The sequence below is a fragment of the Schistocerca americana genome, chromosome 9 (genome assembly GCF_021461395.2).
Source record: "Schistocerca americana isolate TAMUIC-IGC-003095 chromosome 9, iqSchAmer2.1, whole genome shotgun sequence".
Taxonomy (NCBI): domain Eukaryota; kingdom Metazoa; phylum Arthropoda; class Insecta; order Orthoptera; family Acrididae; genus Schistocerca; species Schistocerca americana.
The window spans coordinates 134682667-134705024 of NC_060127.1; the positions used below are offsets into that span (position 1 = coordinate 134682667).

The window sequence follows — 22358 nt, forward strand, 5'->3', positions numbered from 1 at the left end:
ATGGACAAAGAGAGAGTGAAGAGAAGTTGAAGAGAGGGGGGAGGAGAAGATAAAGGTGGGAGGATGAGGTGGACAGACAGATGGAGGAAGAGGTGGATACAGAGAAGAGGAGGAGGAAGAGGTGTGTTCAGTGTAAGCGCCGAACGTACATACAGGTGAAAATACGGAGAAAAGCCTAGGCAACACTAAAGTTTATTATAGACAAATGCCCATATATTTTCTTTAACAGCTATACTGGTTGTGGGGTCCTGTCCACTCGATTCTTACAGGATGCCTGAAGGATGCTGCTTTCTCAGATAGCTATACAACAATTCAAGAAAATCACATTAACGGTTCTTATTACAAAAAAGTAGATTGACAATACTTAACTTTGTATTACAAGAACGTGTCGCAAGCGATGGGCGATGTGCAGACAGTCAGTGTCCGTCGCTATATACAATGTCCATACAAGCAATGGATATGGCTCACTAATAACTGCTGTTGTAGTGCTCTCCTAGTGTCCGTCTTCTGACTGTCCTGGCCTGCTGCTGCCGGTCTGGCACTGAGCGGCCGAAGCTGGCAGGAGTGGCGCTTATATTCTCTTCATATAGAGGCCGCTCCTTCGTGGTGACTCCTAGTCAGTGTACTATTGACTGACGTCCTCTCACATCCTTCTCTGCTCTTGCATTCTTAAAAAAAAAAAAAGTATGTGAAATCTTATGGGACTTAACTGCTAAGGTCATCAGTCCCTAAGCTTACATACTACTTAACCTAAATTAAGGACAAACACACACAACCATGCTCTACGGAGGACTCGAACCTCCGCCGGGATCAGCCGCTGCGTTCTTCATCTTCGTGTTACAAGCATCTATGCTACAAGCATCTATCAAGAAATGTCTATTGGTCATGGAAAGTGACTTATCAGTTACTAACTGTTAAGCGACTAAAGAATTTAGATGAGCATTTGAGTGAAATAAACATTGTTGTTTAAAGTTGCACCATAGTAATGTTTCGACTCACACTGTCCCTATGTGCCAAAGCAATTAATTAAGTGTATGACCAATTTCTTAAGTTCGCTGGATTCGTACGTGTCTAACGGATAACCACACACACCTGTCGTATTACCCTATTACTGTTTGTGGTAACTTCCTTAATTTCAGTCACAATTATGGTTGCTGAGACGAGTATATACCTTTACCAGAAGCTGGGTATCACTTAGAAACGAAAATGGTTATTCACCTCATGCTTAATACCATTAAAGAGCAATGACACATTGAATAATTAGCTCAATCAAGAATGCACTAAATCTGCACACCACGTTCCTGTTCAAAATTAACTTTAACTTCTCTTAAGTCAATGAAGCTATGCGAAACATTCACAAGTCCTTAACTGCTCTGCTGTTTGGAATTAAAGTACACGAGCTCTACTGCCAAAAACGTCTCGAGTTACTGAATTCTTGTCACTCAGAAATCTTTAAACGTTTCGGTTACGACTGACTTGCCGCTCACCAGGACACGTTCGTATTCGCCTGCCTCTCTATGTAAACTGCCCCTAGGCCATCACGGCGGCTATTCGTATATCTTTTGCAAAACTCAGAAAATAGTACATACTGTGTATATTATTATACAAGCTACGTATATAAATACATGACTAGTGCTTGACCGCTTTAAGCTATTAAAAATATCTGTTTCATTGTCTGATTATCACAAAATCAGGCGTAATGACTTTTGCTTGTTGCACAAGAAATTTATAGACAAATAAAAGTTACGTTTAACTAATCGCTACTACAAGTATTACCCAGGAATGGGGAGTAGAATTTCATCATATTTTCATTGGTGGCATAGTTTTTTGCTGGGGGACCTTGGATTTTGAGTTATTTACATCTTTTTCAGCCAATAGTCAATAGTATTCACATAATCTATAATAAAAATACTGGGAACTAAAGGTTTAAAGATAGTTACTGAAGTCTATTATCTAAAATACTGCCCATGTGCTTATTGTTATGCAGTTCATTTTGCACCGAAATACCTTTTTTAAGTCTCATTCAATGTTCCAGTTTGTAATTCAAATTGTATTGCTTTAATAGGAATTCTGAAGCTTTTTACTGATGGTGCATTATCCGGTGAAATTTTTTTCTTTAAAGTCACTTAAAGAGTTTACAAGTTATTAACTTTTAAATTAATTGGCTCTGAGCACTATGGGACTTAACATCTGAGGTCATCAGTCCCCTAGAACTCAAAACTACTTAAACCTAACCAACCTAAGGACATCACACACATCCATATCCGAGGCAGGATTCGAACCTGTGACCATAGCGGTCGCGCGGTTCCAGACTGAAGCGCCTAGAACCGCTCGGCCACACCGGCTGGCTTAAATCAATTTATTACATTCTTGTCTTCCATGGTCAGTATCTAAAAGCACCATTATATGTACACTATGGGTGTTCAGATGTGCTTTCCTGCCTCGTTGCACTCTTCCCTGCAGTGCCATTGCCTCTTCGGTATGTATGTCAGTATTTTACTTATGCTGCGGTTGCGAAATAATAATAGAAGACATTATACTAAACTGTGCTATAAAAATGAAAGTAAAATTCTGAGAGTAAAATTAGCATATAAAACTCCCAACTGTGGATTCCCCAAGGGAAATATTCTCATGTCGTTTGTTGAATGCGTTAATGACGTGACACAGCCAAAAAACGCAAAGCTAGTGAATTATAGTTATGATACATCACTTATTAGCTGGGGATGTAGTGATCAATAAAAGAACTCTGAACTGATCATAGAATACTCGTATCTAACACTGAATAAACCTACAAGGAATAATCACAAGACTGTGGTAATGAAGTTCTTGTCAAATTGTAACCAGTCTCATACTGAATCACTGTCCACAGTTGAAACATTCGATAAACATAAGATTTTAGGCATTGTGATTGACAAACATCTTACATCTGTAAAACATTAGCTGCAATATTTATTTACTGAAACGTCTTTTAAATATAATAAATCCTCCTGTCCTTAAAGAAGAGTATTATGGATTAAGTAACTCGAGTTTTCAACATGGGGTTGAAATATGGGTTGGGGCACCCACAGTATACATGGACAGAATACTCATGTTTCAAAAGAGAGCAGTTGGGATAATTGCCAATATAAGCAAACGCCAGTCCTGTAGTGACTACTTTAAAAATTATAATTTACTGAATGTCTGTTCATTGTATGGCCTTGAGACGATTATAATAGTAAAAGAGAATGATGTATTGAGTGTAAGGAAACGAGAGATTGGTAGTTACAGTACACTAAGCGGATATGATTATCAAAGGGCACCGACTAATAAAAGAGTTACAGATCACAGTCCAGTTGAAGCTGAAACACAATTCTATAAAATATTGCCAAGTAATATAAAACAGCTTGATGGAAAGCTTTTTGAAGGAAAATTGAAACAGTTGTTAACTGAGAAATGTTTATACTCACTCAAGGTTCAAATGGTTCAAATGGCTCTGAGCACTATGGGACTCAACTGCTGAGGTCATTAGTCCCCTAGAACTTAGAACTAGTTAAAGCTAACTAACCTAAGGACATCACAAACATCCATGCCCGAGGCAGGATTCGAACCTGCGACCGTAGCGGTCTTGCGGTTCCAGACTGCAGCGCCTTTAACCGCACGGCCACTTCGGCCGGCGCTCACTCAAGGTTTTCTGAGCGTCATCATCGATAATTCTAGTTTTGAATACCTCAGTAATGGCCGTAAATGTTTATGTAACCGTGTGTAAAGTGCTACTAGTTGTATATATTCATTACATGTATGACATGATATCTTTGTAAATGTACAAAAACTGGCGATGTACAAGATTACAAAGTTTTACAGGCAAATGAATATTGTTATTATTATTATTTGCGGCCTCTGAGTTTGGCGGCAATATCACACCACACGCGGGTCAAAACGGCCACTCGCCCAGGAAGAACCACTCGTAGTAGCCCTTCATGTTACCCGCTGTCCTTAAGACAGCTGGCCAACTTCGTGGCAATCATATTCCGCCAGTTAGTTCGGTCAATGAAGACCTAAAAAAGTCGAATAGGGGAAAATATTGTGTAGTCGAAATTTTTTGTAGAGTGATAGGAAGCAGTGTTATGAACAACATACTAAAAATCCCCATCAGTGGGGTGTGAGCTTAGGGGTGGTGGGTGGGGAAGGGGTATTTGTGGGAGACCTTTGTGTTTTTCTAGAATAGCTCGAATCTGTGGCTTCTAGCGAAAATGTTTCCCAGGACAGAATTAAACTACATTACATTTCGTACAAAAATATCCCATTCACATTTCATTTATCTAGGATTGGTAGTTTGCAAGTTGCAAGGGGAGGAAGAATCACAGATTATTAATAGTGGTGTTTTAATGGTATAAAAATACAGTTTAGTGTTAAATGAAGTGATTTTAATTTTAAAAACCAACAGCCTTAGTTGCAAAGTTTACCTAGATTTGCCATTCCACTATGGACAAACGGTAGTTACTTTTATTCTGAAGAAGGTTGGGTTATCCCGACTGAAACCTAGGTAAATCTAGGTAAACTTTGCAACTGATGCTGTTGGTTTTCAAAATTAAAATTAATATTTATACAATTGCTGACATGGCCGCGAATTGTTGAAAATATTTAAATGAAGTGGTTTATGAACAAATCTGTGGCTTCTAGCGAAAATGTTTCCCACTACAGTATTGAACTACATTACATTTCCTGCAAAAAGATTCCATTCACATTTATCTGGGATTGGTAGTTTTCAAGTTGCAAGTTTAGTGCTAAATGAAGCGGCTTATGAACAAATATTCAACGTGTGTGCCACGTGTGAGTGCCGTAGACCCGTATTAAGGGATAAATTGTTCTGGGGTTATAGCAAGTTGGACGGGGCTTAGGTGGAGGTTAGAAACGTGAGGGAAAGATTGGTCGCCAGACTGCGGTTGTGCACTCAACTCTTCCATGGGTCTGCAAGCTGAAGAGCAAGAATGCGATTCACTAATCTACTGATCCCAGTATGTCGCAAGGAGCAACTATAGGATATTCGACAGGGATATAGGTATCGACCCTCTGCAGTGCGCCTTACTAATTACTGGTGATGCAGTGCGCAAAAGTGTCCAGAGGAGGGGGGGGGGGTGGATGTTCATATAAAGTGCATTAACAGTGCGCAGAGTACAGATACGGACTACTTATAACACTACCTCAAGAAACGCACATGGGCGGTACCTCCGTAAACCTCTGTGCACTGCTCTGCACTGCTAGAGGGAAAACTGATTCTTAGTCACTTGTACAGCAGCTGTTGTATCCTTTCAGGCAGGAAACACTACTCCCCCTCCCCCCCCCTCCTCCCCCCCCCCCCCCCCCCCCCCCCCACACACACACACCACGAGCGCTGCTCGCTTTTCATTTTCGCTTTCTGACCAACGTTTCCTGTCCAGCTCTTTTATGTGAGCAGACAAAATAACTTCACTGAGCTCGTGTTTATGTAGTGTAGCTATTTTCCGTTTATTAAACGAGTTCTCATTTTTCGGTTGTTAACAAAGCTTTTATGAAAAATGCATTCCCTAAACAATGGCTGGGTAGTGTATCATTTGTAAGTGCGGTGTTGTCAGTGACCTTTGTAGTGTTGGTGGAAAAAGTACTGTACTGGTAAATGTGGCACCCTGTTACTGCCTATTGTTGACAGCGTACTGCAAAGCCTATAACTGTGTTGTGCTCACTTGGTGGTGAATTAGTGAATGGCCAGAAAGTTAGCGCACTTCTCTCACCATTAACTGCATTACTGGTAGACAGCGTAAACCTCTACCATTCAGAAATTACTGGCACACACAGAGTGGGCTGGACTGAGTTGAGCCACTTACCACACATCCACTGCATATTTTGCAAGATTTGTGTGAATATGTCTGATGGAATGGGACATCACATTGGATGATTTGTGTTAAAACATCTGAAGTTTCATAACACATAGGTGATCTATTTCTATGAAGAGGTAGACAGTTTATTTGCCCCTGGGACTCTTCAGATGATGGAAAAGCTCAGACAAAGGTGATGCATGTGATAACTCTCACACAGAGAAAAATATTCCAGCCAGTACAGTGAAAACAATGAAATGGACATTTTCGAATTAATATTGACAGCATGTTACACTTGGAACAGGCCCTTCAGTGTATTAGATAGTTGACAGCTTTAGTTGTTGAACGTTTGAACTTCTTTACATAATAGCTCATTTAACAAGTGCTAATAAGTACTCATTAAGGTGAATGTAAAAATAACTTGCAATACAGTGGCCAAACTCCCCCGAATGGGGCCTCCCGGCCAACAATGTCAAACGATTATTTCAAAGTTAATGTAACTCCACTATACAGGGTGTAATGGGTAGAAGTGTAGATTTATTTACATGTGTACCTTATTATGTATACACATCGGTGTGTTAGCTCTTTTTTCTCTGCGGCACGTCAAAAACTTTACGAACTGATGTTTTCTGTACAGTCATAACTACATCGATAAGTTGACAATGTCTGCTAGTACAGATTGACCGTTTTGTTCCTACGCGTCCGTACTTCAACACCTGTACTGCTGTCCAACAGAAAATAAATATTAATGGCTTGGTTTTAAAACATTCATTTGGAGTTACTATCCAACTGAAAAACATACAACTTACAATAGCTACAATACCTAAAAAAACTGATGTAATGTTAAGCTTATCCATTATGAATATTTTACAACCCATCACTGTTAATTGCGTCTCCAGCCATCCTGATTTAGGTTTTCCGTGATTTCCCTAAATCGTTTCAGGCAAATGCAGGGATGGTTCCTTTGATAGGGCACGGCTGATTTCCTTCCCCATCCTTCCCTAACCCGAGCTTGTGCTCCATCTCTAATGACCTCGTTGTCGACGGGACGTTAGAAAAACACTAACCTAACCTAACTGTTAATTGAATGTACACTCCTGGAAATGGAAAAAAGAACACATTGACACCGGTGTGTCAGACCCACCATACTTGCTCCGGACACTGCGAGAGGGCTGTACAAGCAATGATCACACGCACGGCACACCGGACACACCAGGAACCGCGGTGTTGGCCGTCGAATGGCGCTAGCTGCGCAGCATTTGTGCACCGCCGCCGTCAGTGTCAGCCAGTTTGCCGTGGCATACGGAGCTCCATCGCAGTCTTTAACACTGGTAGCATGCCGCGACAGCGTGGACGTGAACCGTATGTGCAGTTGACGGACTTTGAGCGAGGGCGTATAGTGGGCATGCGGGAGGCCGGGTGGACGTACCGCTGAATTGCTCAACACGTGGGGCGTGAGGTCTCCACAGTACATCGATGTTGTCGCCAGTGGTCGGCGGAAGGTGCACGTGCCCGTCGACCTGGGACCGGACCGCAGCGACGCACGGATGCACGCCAAGACCGTAGGATCCTACGCAGTGCCGTAGGGGACCGCACCGCCACTTCCCAGCAAATTAGGGACACTGTTGCTCCCGGGGTATCGGCGAGGACCATTCGCAACCGTCTCCATGAATCTGGGCTACGGTCCCGCACACCGTTAGGCCGTCTTCCGCTCACGCCCCAACATCGTGCAGCCCGCCTCCAGTGGTGTCGCGACAGGCGTGAATGGAGGGACGAATGGAGACGTGTCGTCTTCAGCGATGAGAGTCACTTCTGCCTTGGTGGCAATGATGGTCGTATGCGTGTTTGGAGCCGTGCAGGTGAACGCCACAATCAGGACTGCATACGACCGAGGCACACAGGGCCAACACCCGGCATCATGGTGTGGGGAGCGATCTCCTACACTGGCCGTACACCACTGGTGATCGTCGAGGGGATACTGAATAGTGCACGGTACATCCAAACCGTCATCGAACCCATCGTTCTACCATTCCTAGACCGGCAAGGGAACTTGCTGTTCCAACAGGACAATGCACGTCCGCATGAATCCCGTGCCACCCAACGTGCTCTAGAAGGTGTAAGTCAACTACCCTGGCCAGCAAGATCTCCGGATCTGTCCCCCATTGAGCATGTTTGGGACTGGATGAAGCGTCGTCTCACGTGGTCTGCACGTCCAGCACGAACGCTGGTCCAACTGAGGCGCCAGGTGGAAATGGCATGGCAAGCCGTTCCACAGGACTACATCCAGCATCTCTACGATCGTCTCCATGGGAGAATAGCAGCCTGCATTGCTGCGAAAGGTGGATATACACTGTACTAGTGCTGACATTGTGCATGCTCTGTTGCCTGTGTCTATGTGCCTGTGGTTCTGTCAGTGTGATCATGTGATGTATCTGACCCCAGGAATGTGTCAATAAAGTTTCCCCTTCCTGGGACAATGAATTCACGGTGTTCTTATTTCAATTTCCAGGAGTGTAGATACATAAAACTGCACTCAGTAATTTTTTTTTGAATAGTTATTTATTATTTCATGAACTGGTTTTAGGACCTTTTCAGGGTTTTAGGACCTTTTCAGGTTCATCTTCAGATGGTTTTCTGGAAGTTACATCACTATTTCTAGTATAATGTTGGGTGCTGCCTTACAACAGGATGGGGAGCTTCTTTGTGTTAGTGTGCATCTGTCTGCTTTCATTTTGATGCCCAGTTGTTACATCACTTACACACTTTTACACACTCTGTATGTATTTACAGCGATGTAATGTTGTTTAGTACATCATTCTCAGCCACCATGGAAATATCGCTACTTAAGCGCTTTACACCCTGTATAAACACGTGCTCAGTGAAGCTATTTCGTCTACTCGTATAACAGAACTGGACATGAAATGCGAGGGAGGTGTTGTCTGTATGTCAACTGAGAAGCGTGCAGCGCTCATTGTGGGGAAAACTGTCTTTCCTGGAAAAACGCTACAGTGATGACTAAGACCAGTCTGCAGAGATTTACACAAATATACATTTCTTGGGTTAGTATTATTAGTAACTGAGATCCGTGTCCCATATAGTGTTCACGCACTTTGTGGAAAATGAACATACATGGGCATGTCTGTGCACTGCATCGTTAGGGTTGATGAGGCGCAGTGTAGAGTGTAGGTATAACTTTGTGAAACACCCTGTAGTTACTTCTTGTGATGTACAGGTCTAGGTCGAGCGAGCAATCAAGTGTCTGTTCTTCAGTCTGCAGATCTATGGAAGGTGGAAGAGCACGCCTATAGCCCGGTGGCCTACCTTCCTTCGCCCTTCTGCCCTCTACCAACACTACCAACTTCCACTCCCAGAACACAAAGAATCGCTTAATAGGCTACACTGCACATACATGTGCAAACACATTTAATATTTGTCCATAACCCACTTCATTTAAGAGTAAACAGTATTTTATACCATTAAAACACCACTGCTAATAATCTGAGATTGTTCCACAGCACAGAAACCATTAGGTCCTAGAGAAAAATGAATAGGAGCTCTTTTTGTGGGATATGTAATGTAGTTTAATCTTATACCGGGGCACACTTTCGCTAGAAGCCGCAGGTTGAGTTATACATGTAAAACAGAAAAAAGTAACACACTATATGATCAAAAGTATCCGGACGCTTGGCGCCCTCCATCGGTAACCCTGGAATTCAATATAGCGTTGGCCCACACTTATCCTTGGTGACAGCTTCCACTCTCGCAGGCATACGTTCCATCAGGTGCTGGAAGGTTTCTTGGGGAATGGCAGCCCATTCTTTACGGAGTGCTGCACTGAGAAGAGGTATCGATGTTGGTCGGTGAGGCCTGGCACGAAGTCGCCGTTCCAAAACATCCCAAACGTCTTCTATAGGATTCAGATCAGGACTCTGTGCAGGCCAGTCCGTTACAGGGATGTTATTGTCGTGGAACCACTCCGCCCCAGGCCGCGCATTAACGAGTGCTCGATCGTGTTCAAAGATGCAGCCACCATGCCCGAATTGCTCTTCAACAGTGGAAAGCAAGAAGGTGCTTAAAACATCAATGTAGGCCTGTGCTCTGATAGTGCCACGCAAAACAACAAGGGGTGCAAGCCCCCTCCGTGAAAAACACGACCACACCGTAACACCACCACCTCCGAATTTTTACTGTTGGCGCTACACACGCTGCCAGATGTTCACTGGGCCTTCGCCATACCCACACCCTGCCATCGGATCGCCACATTGTGTACCGTGATTCGTCAGTCCGCACAACGTTTTTCCACTGTTCAATATTTACGCTCCTTACACCAAGCGAGGCGTCGTTTGGAATTTACCGGCGTGATGTGTGGCTTATGAGCAGCCGCTCCACCACGAAATGCAAGTTTTCTCACCTCGCACCTAACTGTCCTAGTACTTGCAGTGGATCCTGATGCAGTGTGGAATTCCTGTGTGATGGTCTGGATAAATGTCTGACTATTACACATTACGACCCTCTTCAACTGTCGGGCGGTCTCTGTCAGTCAACAGTTTCCACTTCACTATCACATTGAAAACAGTGGACCTAGGGATGTTTAGGAGCGTGGAAATCTCGCGTACAGACGTATGACGCAGGTGACACCCTATCACCTGACCGCGTTCAAAGTCCGTGAGTTCTGCGGAGCGCCCCATTCGGCTCTTTCATGATGTCTAATGACTACTGAGGTAGCTGATAGGGAGTACCTGGCAGTAGGTGGCAGCACAATGACGTAATATGAAAAAGTATGTTTTTGGGGGTGTCCGGATACTTTTGATCACATAGTGTATATGCCCGCCAACCTTTCCCCGACGTCCACAGCCCACTTGTGGGGATTTTTAGTATGTTGTTCATGACACGTAATCCTGCCGCTGTATAAAAAATTTGCGACTCGACGATTTTCCCCCCTAATTTTCCTTCGTTGACAGGAGTGAACAGCAGGGGTTTCTGTGTCCCCTGATGGTCAGACAACGTCCCCACACGCTACCACCTCGCGAGCTGCACGTCGTTTAGCTGCACCCGACTGTCGCCTCTCATATTAGTGCCAGCTACTGCTCTCTGCCAGTAACAAGGCAAATAGGAGCAAGAAGTTAATTATACGGTGAGCACGGATACAGAATCGATGAGATTTTTTTTTTAATTTTTGATTGCTGTTGTTGTGGTATTCAGCCCAAAGATGGGTTTGATAGAATTGTCCTTCCTAATCTGTCCTCTGCAAGCGTCTTCATCTGTGTGCAACTACCGCAACCTACGTTCCTACGAACCTGCTTACTGCATTCGAGCTGCGTACTACTCCTACAATTTTTATCCCTGACGCTAGCTTCCATTACCAAACAGACAATTCCTTGATGTCCTATCAACCGATCCTGACTGTTTGACAAGTTGTGTCATATTTTCTTCCCCTCTATCCCATTCATTTGTTATTCGAACTACCCATCTACTCTCTAGCATTCTTCTGTAGCACAACATTTCAAAACCTTCTGTTCTCTTCTTCCTGAACTGTTTATCGCTTACATTTCACTTCCGTATCAGGCTACACTCTGGACAATTAAAAAAAAAAAACAGTTCCTGGGACGTTCAATAAGTAATGCAACACTTTTTTTCTGAAAGCAGGTTGGTTTTATTCGGGATTCCAGTGCAGCATATTATTCCCCTCTCTTTTGGCTACAAAACCCCATTTTTCAACATAATCTCCATTCGTGCGACAGCCTTACGCCACCTTACTAGGAGGGCTTGTATGCCTGCAAGCTACCACTTTATTGGTCGACATCGAAGCTAATGTCTTGCTGCATCAATAACCTCTCATCGTCCACGTACTGGAATGAGATTTTCACTCTGCAGCGGAGTGTGCGCTGATACGAAACTTCCTGACAGATTAAAACTGTGTGCCGGACTGAGACTCGAACTCGGGACCTTTGCCTTTCGCGGGCAAGTGCTCTACCAACAGTCTCGGTCCGGCACATAGTTTTAATCTGCCAGGAAGTTTCATCCACGTACTGCTTGCCGTGGAGTGCATTTCCACTGAGGCAAACTGATAGAAGACGGAAGGTGCGAAATCCGGGCTGTAGGATGGATGATGAAGAACAGGCCAGTGAAGTCTCTGAGCTCCTCTCGGATGCACAGGCTTGTGTGAGGCCTTGCATTGTTATGGAGAAGGAGAAGTTCGTTTCTATTTTTGTGGCGACAGACACGCTTGAAGACGTTCCTCAGGACAGCGCAGTACACACCAGAGTTGATCGTTGCCCCATGAGGGAGGACACCAGACAGAATAATCCCTTCAGAGTCCCAGAAGACGGTCGCCATAACTTTACCGGCCGAAGGAGCGGCTTTAAATTTTTTCTTCGGAGCAGAGGTGTGTGGCGCCACCCCATGGACTGCCGTTTTGTTTCCGGTCCGATGAACTCGTGTTTCATCGCGTGTGACTATGTTCGACAAAGAACGGCTCGCAACGCGCAAGCAATTCCGCACACATAGCACTTCGCTGGTCTTTATGGTTTCCGGTTAGATGGCGAAACACCAAGCGGGAACAGAACATTGAGTGCCCCAACTGGTGGACGACTGTGTCAGCACTGCCATCAAAGAGGTACAGTTGAATACCAAGGTTTCTGATTGTGATGCGTCGATCACCTCGAATGAGACTGTCCACAAGTCCCAACATTGCAAGTGTCACAGCTGCTTTGGGCTGGCCGGCGGGTGTGATATCTGAGAGGTTTGAGCGACCTTGTTACGATGATGGCAGACGCCTCGCCCAACGACTCAGCGTGCTTTCGTTCATAGCCATGTCTGCGCAGACATTCTGCAAGCTCCTGTGTATATCTGCGATGCTATGATTTTCAACCAAAAGAAAATCAATGACAGCTCACTGCTTAGAACGCATCTCCGTTACAGATGCCATGTGTAGCGGGACTTCATGAAACTATTGGCGCTGAAGTAGGAATATTCCACTATGTCCCAAATTAAATGCCAGTCTGCGTCTTTCGTATCTTCTCTCCTTCATTCATCAAGAGTTCTTTTCCTGGTGAAATAACAAAAGTCATTCACTGCTCGTGTCTCATTTCCTAATGTAACTCCTTCAGCATCACCTAATTAATTCGATTACATTCAATGATCCTCGTTTTACTTTGATTGATATTCGTTACATAACCTGACTTCAAGACATTATCAGTTCCGTTGAGCTGCTCTTCCGTCTCCTTAACCGCCTCTGACAGAATGACGTCGGCAAACTGCAAAGTTTTTCTTTCTTCTCCCTGAACTTTAATCCCCTTTCCAAATTTCTTCTTGGTTTGCTTCGCAGCTCGCTCATTGTACAGATGAGATAGCACTGTGACAGGCTACAACCCTGTCTCATCCACTCTCAACCACGCCTTCCTTCTCATGTCCTCCATCTGTTACAGGTGGCCGGCCGATGTGGCCAGGCGGTTATAGGCGCTTCAGTCTGGAACCGCGCGGCTGCTACGGTCGCAGGTTCGAATCCTGCCTCGGGCATGGATGTGGGTGATGTCCTTAAGTTAGTTAGGTTTAAGTAGTTCTAAGTTCTAGGGGACTGATGGCCTCAGATGTTAAGTCCCATAGTGCTCAGAGCCATTTGAACCATTTTGTTACAGATGCAATCTGGTTTCTGCACAAGTTATAAATAATATTTCGGTTCTTGCATTTTTATCCCCCCTACCTTCAGAATTTCAAAGCGAGTAAACCAATCATCTTTTTGAAAAGCTTTCTGTAAGTCTACAAATGTTCGGAACGTAGGTTTTCCTTTCTTTAAGCTGTCTTCTGAAATAATTTGCAGTGTCGGTGTTGCCTCATGTGTTCCTACATTTCTCCAAAACACAAACTGATCTTCCTGAAGGCCGGCCTCTGCCGGTTGTTCCATTCCTTTCTAAATAATTCGTGTCAGTATTTTCCAACTGTGATGTATGAAACTGATGGTTTCTGTTCGTCTTGTCTGGAACTGGAATTGTTACGTTCTTCCTTAACGGCGTGAGTGAGGTCGGGTATGTCATACCCAAGGTATTTTGAGGCGCTGATTGTTGAACGTCATTGCCACACAAATCTTGCTGTCACAGTAGCTGGAGGTAAGGGAGAGGGGGGCAGGATGCAGTGTTGAGTTTATTGTTGCACCATCGTCAGAGGGAGATACACCTATGCAAAGGTGGTTAGGGTACGTCACACCTGACCTCGTAGTCGGTGTTACATTTCCGAGCTGTCAACAAGTTTCTGAGATATACAGGGTTATTACAAATGATTGAAGCGATTTCACAGCTCGACAATAACTTTATATTTGAGATATTTTCACAATGCTTTGCACACACATACAAAAACTCAAAAAGTTTTTTTAGGCATTCACAAATGTTCGATATGTGCCCCTTTAGTGATTCGGCAGACATCAAGCCGATAATCAAGTTCCTCCCACACTCGGCGCAGCATGTCCCCATCAATGAGTTCGAAAGCATCGTTGATGCGAGCTCGCAGTTCTGGCACGTTTCTTGGTAGAGGAGGTTTAAACACTGAATCTTTCACATAACCCCACAGAAAGAAATCGCATGGGGGCCATGACATGACATGAATTGCTGATCATGATCTCCACCACGACCGATCCATCGGTTTTCCAATCTCCTGTTTAAGAAATGCCGAACATCATGATGGAAGTGCGGTGGAGCACCATCCTGTTGAAAGATGAAGTCGGTGCTGTCGGTCTCCAGTTGTGGCATGAGCCAATTTTCCAGCATGTCCAGATACACGTGTTCTGTAACGTTTTTTTCGCAGAAGAAAAAGGGGCCGTAAACTTTAAACCGTGAGATTGCACAAAACACGTTAACTTTTGGTGAATTGCGAATTTGCTGCACGAATGCGCGAGGATTCTCTACCGCCCAGATCCGCACATTGTGTCTATTCACTTCACCATTAAGAAAAAATGTTGCTTCATCACTGAAAACAAGTTTCGCACTGAACGCATCCACTTCCATGAGCTGTTGCAACCGCGCCGAAAATTCAAAGCGTTTGACTTTGTCATCGGGTGTCAGGGCTTGTAGCAATTGTAAACGGTAAGGCTTCTGCTTTAGCCTTTTCCGTAAGATTTTCCAAACCGTCGGCTGTGGTACGTTTAGCTCCCTGCTTGCTTTATTCGTCGACTTCCACGGGCTACGTGTGAAACTTGCCCGCACGCGTTCAACTGTTTCTTCGCTCACTGCAGGCCGACCCGTTGATTTCCCCTTACAGAGGCATCCAGAAGCTTTAAACTGCGCATACCATCGCCGAATGGAGTTAGCAGTTGATGGATCTTTGTTGAACTTCGTCCTGAAGTGTCGTTGCACTGTTATGACTGACTGATGTGAGTGCATTTCAAGCACGACATACGCTTTCTCGGCTCCTGTCGCCATTTTGTCTCACTGCGCTCTCGAGCGCTCTGGCGGCAGAAATCTGAAGTGCGGCTTCAGCCGAACAAAACTTTATGAGTTTTTCTACGTATCTGTAGTGTGTCGTGACCATATGTCAATGAATGGAGCTACAGTGAATTTATGAAATCGCTTCAATCATTTGTAATAGCCCTGTATAGTTATTTATAGCATTCTCTGATTTATTTTTAGATTTTATATTTCTCAAGATGTCTTATGAAGAAAATGAACGTCGGCTACAAGAACTACTAGAAGACGTTTTAGAATACTGTTCAAATGCTAGTTCCTGTGGCTCGGAGAGCGAAGAAGAGATTGACAAAGTTTCTCAAAGAAGTGAAGAAAATGATTCGGAGCAAGAGAGTATTTTGTACGATTCTGAAGAGCCAAAATCTACGTTAGCGGCTCCTAGTCAGTCACCTGAGGTACGTCGAATATTTTATACGTCCAAATATGAAGAATTGTCCTAGCCAAAGTGTTCGCATTCGTTCAGAGAATATTATTACCAATTCTACAGGCGTAAAAGGTGCTGCAAAACATGCCAAAACAGAGACTGAGTGCTGGAGTCTTTTTATAACAAACGGTACGTTGAATACTATGCTTACACATACAAATAATCAAATAAGAAATATCAGGGGAAGATATCCATAAAATAAAGAGCAGCTTTGGAGGATTTGAAGGCATTTATGGGATTTTTGTATATAGCGGGCGTAAAGCGCTCAAATAGAAAAACTTGAACGATTTGTGGCGTACATATTGCACTGGAGTTGCAATCTTTCGGACTACAATGCCACTGGAGAGGTTTTACTTTCTCCAAAATTGTTTGAGATTCGATGATAAGGACATCTGGAACGAAAGAAAAAAGACTGACAGCCTGGCTGCTGTAAGAGATATTTTTGATAATTTCGTTGAAAATATTCAACAACACTATATGCCGTCTGAGGACCTTACTATTGATTCGATGCTGTTATCTTTCCGAGGGAGATGTCCTTTCCGTGTACAAATGCCAAACAAACCAGCCAAATACAGCGTAAAAATATATGCTCTTGTAGATGCTAAGACATTCTATATGCTCAAACTGGAAGTATATTCGGGAAAACAACCACCAGGACCTTACCAGCTTAGTAATGAAGCATATGATATAAACCGTTTACTGGAGCCAGTAACGAAAACAAACAGGAATTTGACGTTCGATAATTAGTTAACTAGTTACCCCCTTATAATCCATCTCTTGAAAGAACATTCATTCACTTCTGCCGGCACAGTTCGTAAAAACAAGACACGTTTACCTGAGATTTTCAGAAAAGGAAGAGAAGTATGTAATTCTCAAGCTGGGTTCCAGAATGACGTTACACTAGTGTCCTACGTACCTAAAAAAAAAAAATGAAGTTGTGCTGGCTATGTCAAGTTTACATCATGATGGGAACATAGACCAATCCACAGGTGATAAAAGACAACCGGAAATGATTACTTATTACAATGCAAATAAAGTCGGTGTCGTTGTCGCAGATGAATTGGGTGCCACTTATGATGTTGCCCGCAACAGCAAACGTTGGCCTATGACAATTTTTTATGGTATACTCAATATGTCTGCCATAAATGCCTTCACAGTCTACGGAGAAAATAACAAAGGTGACAAAACACGTATGAAGCGCCGAGATTTCTCTCGTAATTTAGGTTTGAATCTGATGAATGACAGTCTCCTCATTAGACAAGAAAAACTACGTCTCCCAGAAAGAGGATTGCTGATCAACTGGGAAAAACTTCAAAAGCAGGTAAAAAAAACTGGTAGATATGTCAGATGTGGTGACTGTGCTGAAAAAAAAGGACAGGAAAACGAAACATTTTTGTTCGAAGTGTGACAAGTCAATATGTATGGAGCACACGATTTTTATGTGCGGAGAATGCGCTGATTTGTAGGTGTAATGTCAGTGCTGCGCTAATTGAGCTCATGAGACCGATTTTTTTCCTGTTTTATAATTAGAAGATGATATCATTATGTTAATTAATCAAAGAGACTGTAATTTTGTTCGAATTTTGTACGAAAAAATGTTTGACTTCTGAAACTTGTTCATTTTCAGAGAAACTATAGACATTTCATTATTTCACCCAAAGAAAAAGGTACTATGTCTTAAACATAGTATTTTACTTACTCATCTCGTTTAATGGACACCATTATTAATATCGCAAGTAAAAAATTACTTGCTACACGATTACAGAAGCAAAAATTCGTCATCAGAGTTTCAGGTATCTCGTACCCACCTCATAGCTGGTGTAACAGTTTCTCACCTCATTCACGCCGGGTTAAATCTAAGGATATTTTGCATGTCACAAGTATCTTGCATACCAGATTGAATAATTTTGTCATGGCAGCCTCTCCCAAGTATCTCAATAGCGTGCTGTAGGGCCCTTGTTCCCATTTAGGCCTTTCAGTGCTATACAGGGTGTCCGAGAAATGTTACAACGAACTTCAAGGGGTTGTAGTGGATGACTTGACGAACAAATTGAGGATAGGAACCCGTGTCCAGAAACTTCATCTAACGGCGCTACAGAGCGTCGAAGTTCACCGGCGCCTGCCACTATGGAGCACCCCCTGAAGAAGGTGTGCTGCGCCATTCCGCCCCTTCGCTGACGGACCGTAGGCGACTCATAACGATCGCCAACGGAGAAGATGGAGCTACCTGCTGCATAGAAAGGCCCACCCAGTCTTCTATGAATGCGATGCTCTGTTGGTGGATGACGCTTTCGGACACGGGTTTCCATCTGCAGTTTATTTTTCTCATGGAACTCTCTAAAATCTCCAGTGTTTTTCAGTGTCTATGACTTCGAGACTCTGTAGCGTCGTTGGATGACGTTTCCAGACTCGGGTTCGTATTCTCGATTTGTTCCTTAAGACACAGTCTACAACCCCTCGAAGTTTGTCGCAACATTTATGGTATGCCCTGTATAGTGTGTAATAAGCCAAGTATCGAGTTCATGTGTGGAATGTCCGCCCCGGTAGCTGAGACGCTGGCACGGTAGCTCAGCGTGTTCGGTCAGAGAGCCGGTTGGCCTCTGTAATAAAAAACTGAGTGGAAGGATCAATCACCGAACTTGAACAGGATGTCTTGCGACGTCCGCAACGATCAAACACAACGATCAACAACGAACAAAATTTAAAAAAAAGAAAAAAAAGTGGTCAGTGCGACAGACTGTCAATCCTAAGGGCCCGGGTTCGATTCCCGGCTGGGTCGGAGATTTTCTCCGCTCAGGGACTGGGTGTTGTGTTGTCCTAATCATCATTATTTCATCCCCATCGACGCGCAAGTCGCCGAAGTGGCGTCAAATCGAAAGACTTGCACCCGGCGAACAGTCTACCCGACGGGAGGACCTATTCACACAACGTTATTACGTGTGGAATAGTTTAAATTACACGGATTTTTAAAGTGTGCTGTTGTATGTCGCATCCACGGATATTACAGTTTTGTAAAACCAATTTAACCCTTTTGCTATCTCGATACTATTGCCCGTGGCCCATGTTTTCGTCGTTTTCGCCTGCTGAGGTCGGACCTCGTAATTCACATTGCGTAGACTAAGAACGTAGCGGCCCACCATGACCAAATTGTAATACAAAATAGTCTGTCAAACTCGTGATAGGTTTCATAAGCTAAAATTTCTGTCATAATTAATTAACCAAATTTTATGAGATTTCCTGAGGATCATTTCTGCAACACTGGGTTATCAAAAGAAGTCGCGTTACATACTACATACTGAATATTGTTTAAAGTTCATCATACACTTCAGTAACTAAATTTTCGTTTGTTTACCTAATGTTAATCACGTTATAAACGTTGCATTCCAAGAGGTAACCAGGAGGCAGTCAAGGCGGAGGGTCGGAGGAATTTGTCCCAAGGAGTGATTTTGCTCCACGACAATGCCGCAGGTCACACCGCTGCTTCTTTGGGCTATCAATTTTTTGCCCCCCCTCCACTCCACCTATCCCCTACTGATATTTCACCCACTGACTTGTCCTTCTTTCCTCGAATGAAGAAATCATTGGGTGGCAAGTGTTTGTCACGTGAAGACATGGTGATTTTCGACCCAGAGGTGTTCCCGAACAGCCAAAATGCAGACTTCTATGACCAAGGTCTCCCGCCATGTCCTCCGTCGATGAGAAAAAGTGTGTCGCATTGTCGGTGAACACTTACATAATTCCTTTTTGGAGTTGATAATGAAAACTTCATGTCTTCCTGATGTTGACAATCGCGCCCTCTAGAGTACGAGCAAGTATGGGTGATGGCGATATTCTACATGTGGCGTACCATGCTTATGCATTGTCTTTGTTGCCAGAGAATTACCTCTACCAATGAGACGTGTTTCATGCTGCTCTAGCTGTCGATGCCTCATTAACTATTTCGATAGCCTGCCGTGCTCTGTCCGTAAGACCCCTGGCCTCAGGCACTGCCCCGTCCTTTGTGGACAGCAGCTGAGTAGCGGATACGTAACGACTGCCTCCGGCAATTCGTGTTTTCCTAGGCTGCGGCTGACCTCCGTGCGTTCAAAGCAAATTCCTGCGGAAGCGATTACTGTAATTGCCGGTCATGACACGCGATGTCCCACACACAGTTCGTCTTGGCCCTCGTGCGCAGTTGGTGTGTTCGACGTCCAGGTTGCGGATCGCTCTGTTCCTCGTGCGCCGTGAAGCGAAACGCCTTTGGCCGTGACATCCGTATACCGCCCGTACTTCTTACTGGCAACCCTCCTGCGCTGTCTAGGCGATAGTGTTTGTAAGTATTCAGTCTTCAATGTTTGTCTTCTTTTTCTTTCTTGTCTGCTCAGAGCAGATCAAACCGAAAAAACCAAATTCTTAAAAAACAGAAAGTGTGTAAAATGTGACGTTGAGCAACTCAGAGGCCGGCCGGAGTGGTCGAGCGGTTCTAGGCGCTACAGTCTGGAACCGAGCGACTGCTACGGTCGCAGGTTCGAATCGTGCCTCGGGCATGGATGTATGCGATGTCCTTAGGTTAGTTAGGTTTAAGTAGTTCTAAGTCCTAGGCGACTGATGACCTCAGAAGTTAAGTCGCATAGTGCTCAGAGCCATTTGAACAACTCTGAAATGAGAGAAGAGTTTGGTGACCAGGGAGGGGAAAAAATCACAAATAGAGTCCCTCAAATTCCAGTTTTTGGATCGCTATTATGTATTACTTTAGTTATGTGGACGATCTTCCACTTGATATATATCAGAGTTGGTACTCCTTGCAGACAACACTAGTGCCATAATTGATGAGCTTAGATAGACAGCAACATAAGGAACTGTCAATACTTTTTTGAAACAATTTAAAGCACATTTGGTCTACTCGGAGTCAGTCAAATCGACAAAAGCATCCTCTTAACAGAAGAATGCAAGAACTGGTCCTAAATTATTCAAAAAGTAAAGAAAATTTAGCTGACTGTGGAGAAAAGAAATTCGCAGGTTGGTTTGCACAGGACTCAATTTTGGGCCCGCTACTATTCCCTACATCTACGTCTGGTCTATACTATGCAGACCATTTATGGTATGTGGCTTGGGGTACTATCTTCTTCCTTTCCTGTTCTAGTTGAGAAAGATATGTCGCAAAACCGAGCTTGGCATATATTCCTGCACTCTGCAATCTCTCTGATGTAAACTTCGTGGTTTTTCCGCGGCATATACGTGGCAGAAAGTAATATATCAGTTGACTCTTCTAGAAATTTACGTTCTGGGAATTGTAACTCTAAACCAAAAGTGCTGCACGAGCCTCTTCGTGTAGCACCTTTGAGTGGACGTGGCTAAGCAACTCCGTGACGCTTTCGCGCCTACTAAACGAATCTGTGACGAAACGTGCTGTCATTTACTTATTTATTTGCTTGCACGTCAAGTTCCGTAGGACCATACTGAGGAGAAAATCTCCAAGGTCATGGAACTCGTCAGTACATGAAATTACAACACGAAAGCTCAAAAAATGGTTCAAATGGCTCTGAGCACTATGAGATTTAACATCTGAGGTCATCAGTCCCCTAGAACTTAGAACTACCTAAACCTAACTAAACCTAAGGACATCACACACATCCATGTCCGAGGCAGGATTCGAACCTGCGACCGTAGCGGTCGCGCAGTTCCAGACTGAAGCGCCTAGAACCGCCCGGCCACTCCGGGCGGCAACGTAAAACTAATAACAGATAAAAATAAAATCTTTATGAATCCGAAAAAAGTCAATCCGTAAGTTTAAGTAAAAGCAATAAACACCACAACAAGAATCAGCTTAATTTTTCAAGGAAGTCCTCGACAAAAGTGACCTATGAGGAAACTCTTCAGTGTATTACTGCAAAGATTTTTGAATTCGAGCGGTAGATTATTCAAAATATATGCAGCAGTATCCTGCACACCTTTCTGCACAAGTGTTAAGGAAGACCGATCCAAATGCAGGTTTGATTTCTGCCGAGTATTAACTGACTCAAAGCTGCTTATTCTTGAGAATAAGCTAATATATATATATATATATATATATATATATATATATATATATATATATATATATATATATATTGAGAGGCCAATGTCAAAATACCCAGACTCGTGAATAGAGTCGACAAGAGGTTCGTGAACTTACACCACTTAATGTCCGAACAGCCCGTTTCTGAGCCAAATACATACTTTTAGAATGGGAAGAGTTATCCCAAAATATAATACCATACGACATAGGCGAATGAAAATAAGCAAAGTAGACAAATTTTCGTGTCGAACGATCGCTCACTTCGCCGGTCGTTGTGGCCGAGCGGTCCCAGGCGCTTCAGTCCGGAACCACGCTACTGCTAAGGTCACAGGTTCGAATCCTGCTTTGGGCATGGATGTGTGTGATGTCCTTAGCTTAGTTAGAACTACTTAAACCTAAGCCTAGGGGACTGATGACCTCAGATGTTAAGTCCCATAGTGCTCAGAGCCATTTGAACCATTTTTTGATCACTCACTTCAGATGCCATTCGAGTAGTAAAAATGGCAGCATTAAGTCTTTGATCAAGATCCTGAACGTGGGCTTTCCACGACAGTTTACTATCTATCTGAACAAGTAGAAATTTGAACGGTTCAATGTCCGTTATGTGAAATTAA

General features: G+C 43.7%; 1 protein-coding gene across 2 annotated transcripts in view; it reads left to right on the forward strand.

The window, feature by feature from the left end:
* The window catches only part of LOC124550982 (4-coumarate--CoA ligase 2-like), a 272580-nt gene that overhangs the window by 39699 nt on the left and 210523 nt on the right, over positions 1–22358 (forward strand). Inside the window, exon 1 of one of the 2 annotated variants that reach the window (XM_047125803.1) lies at positions 19906–20019. The exons of the other annotated variant lie outside the window; for it this stretch is intronic. The gene's annotated coding sequence lies outside the window, so the exon portion shown is untranslated. Of the gene's footprint in view, positions 1–19905; positions 20020–22358 lie in introns of those variants that run through there. 2 annotated transcript variants of the gene reach the window in all.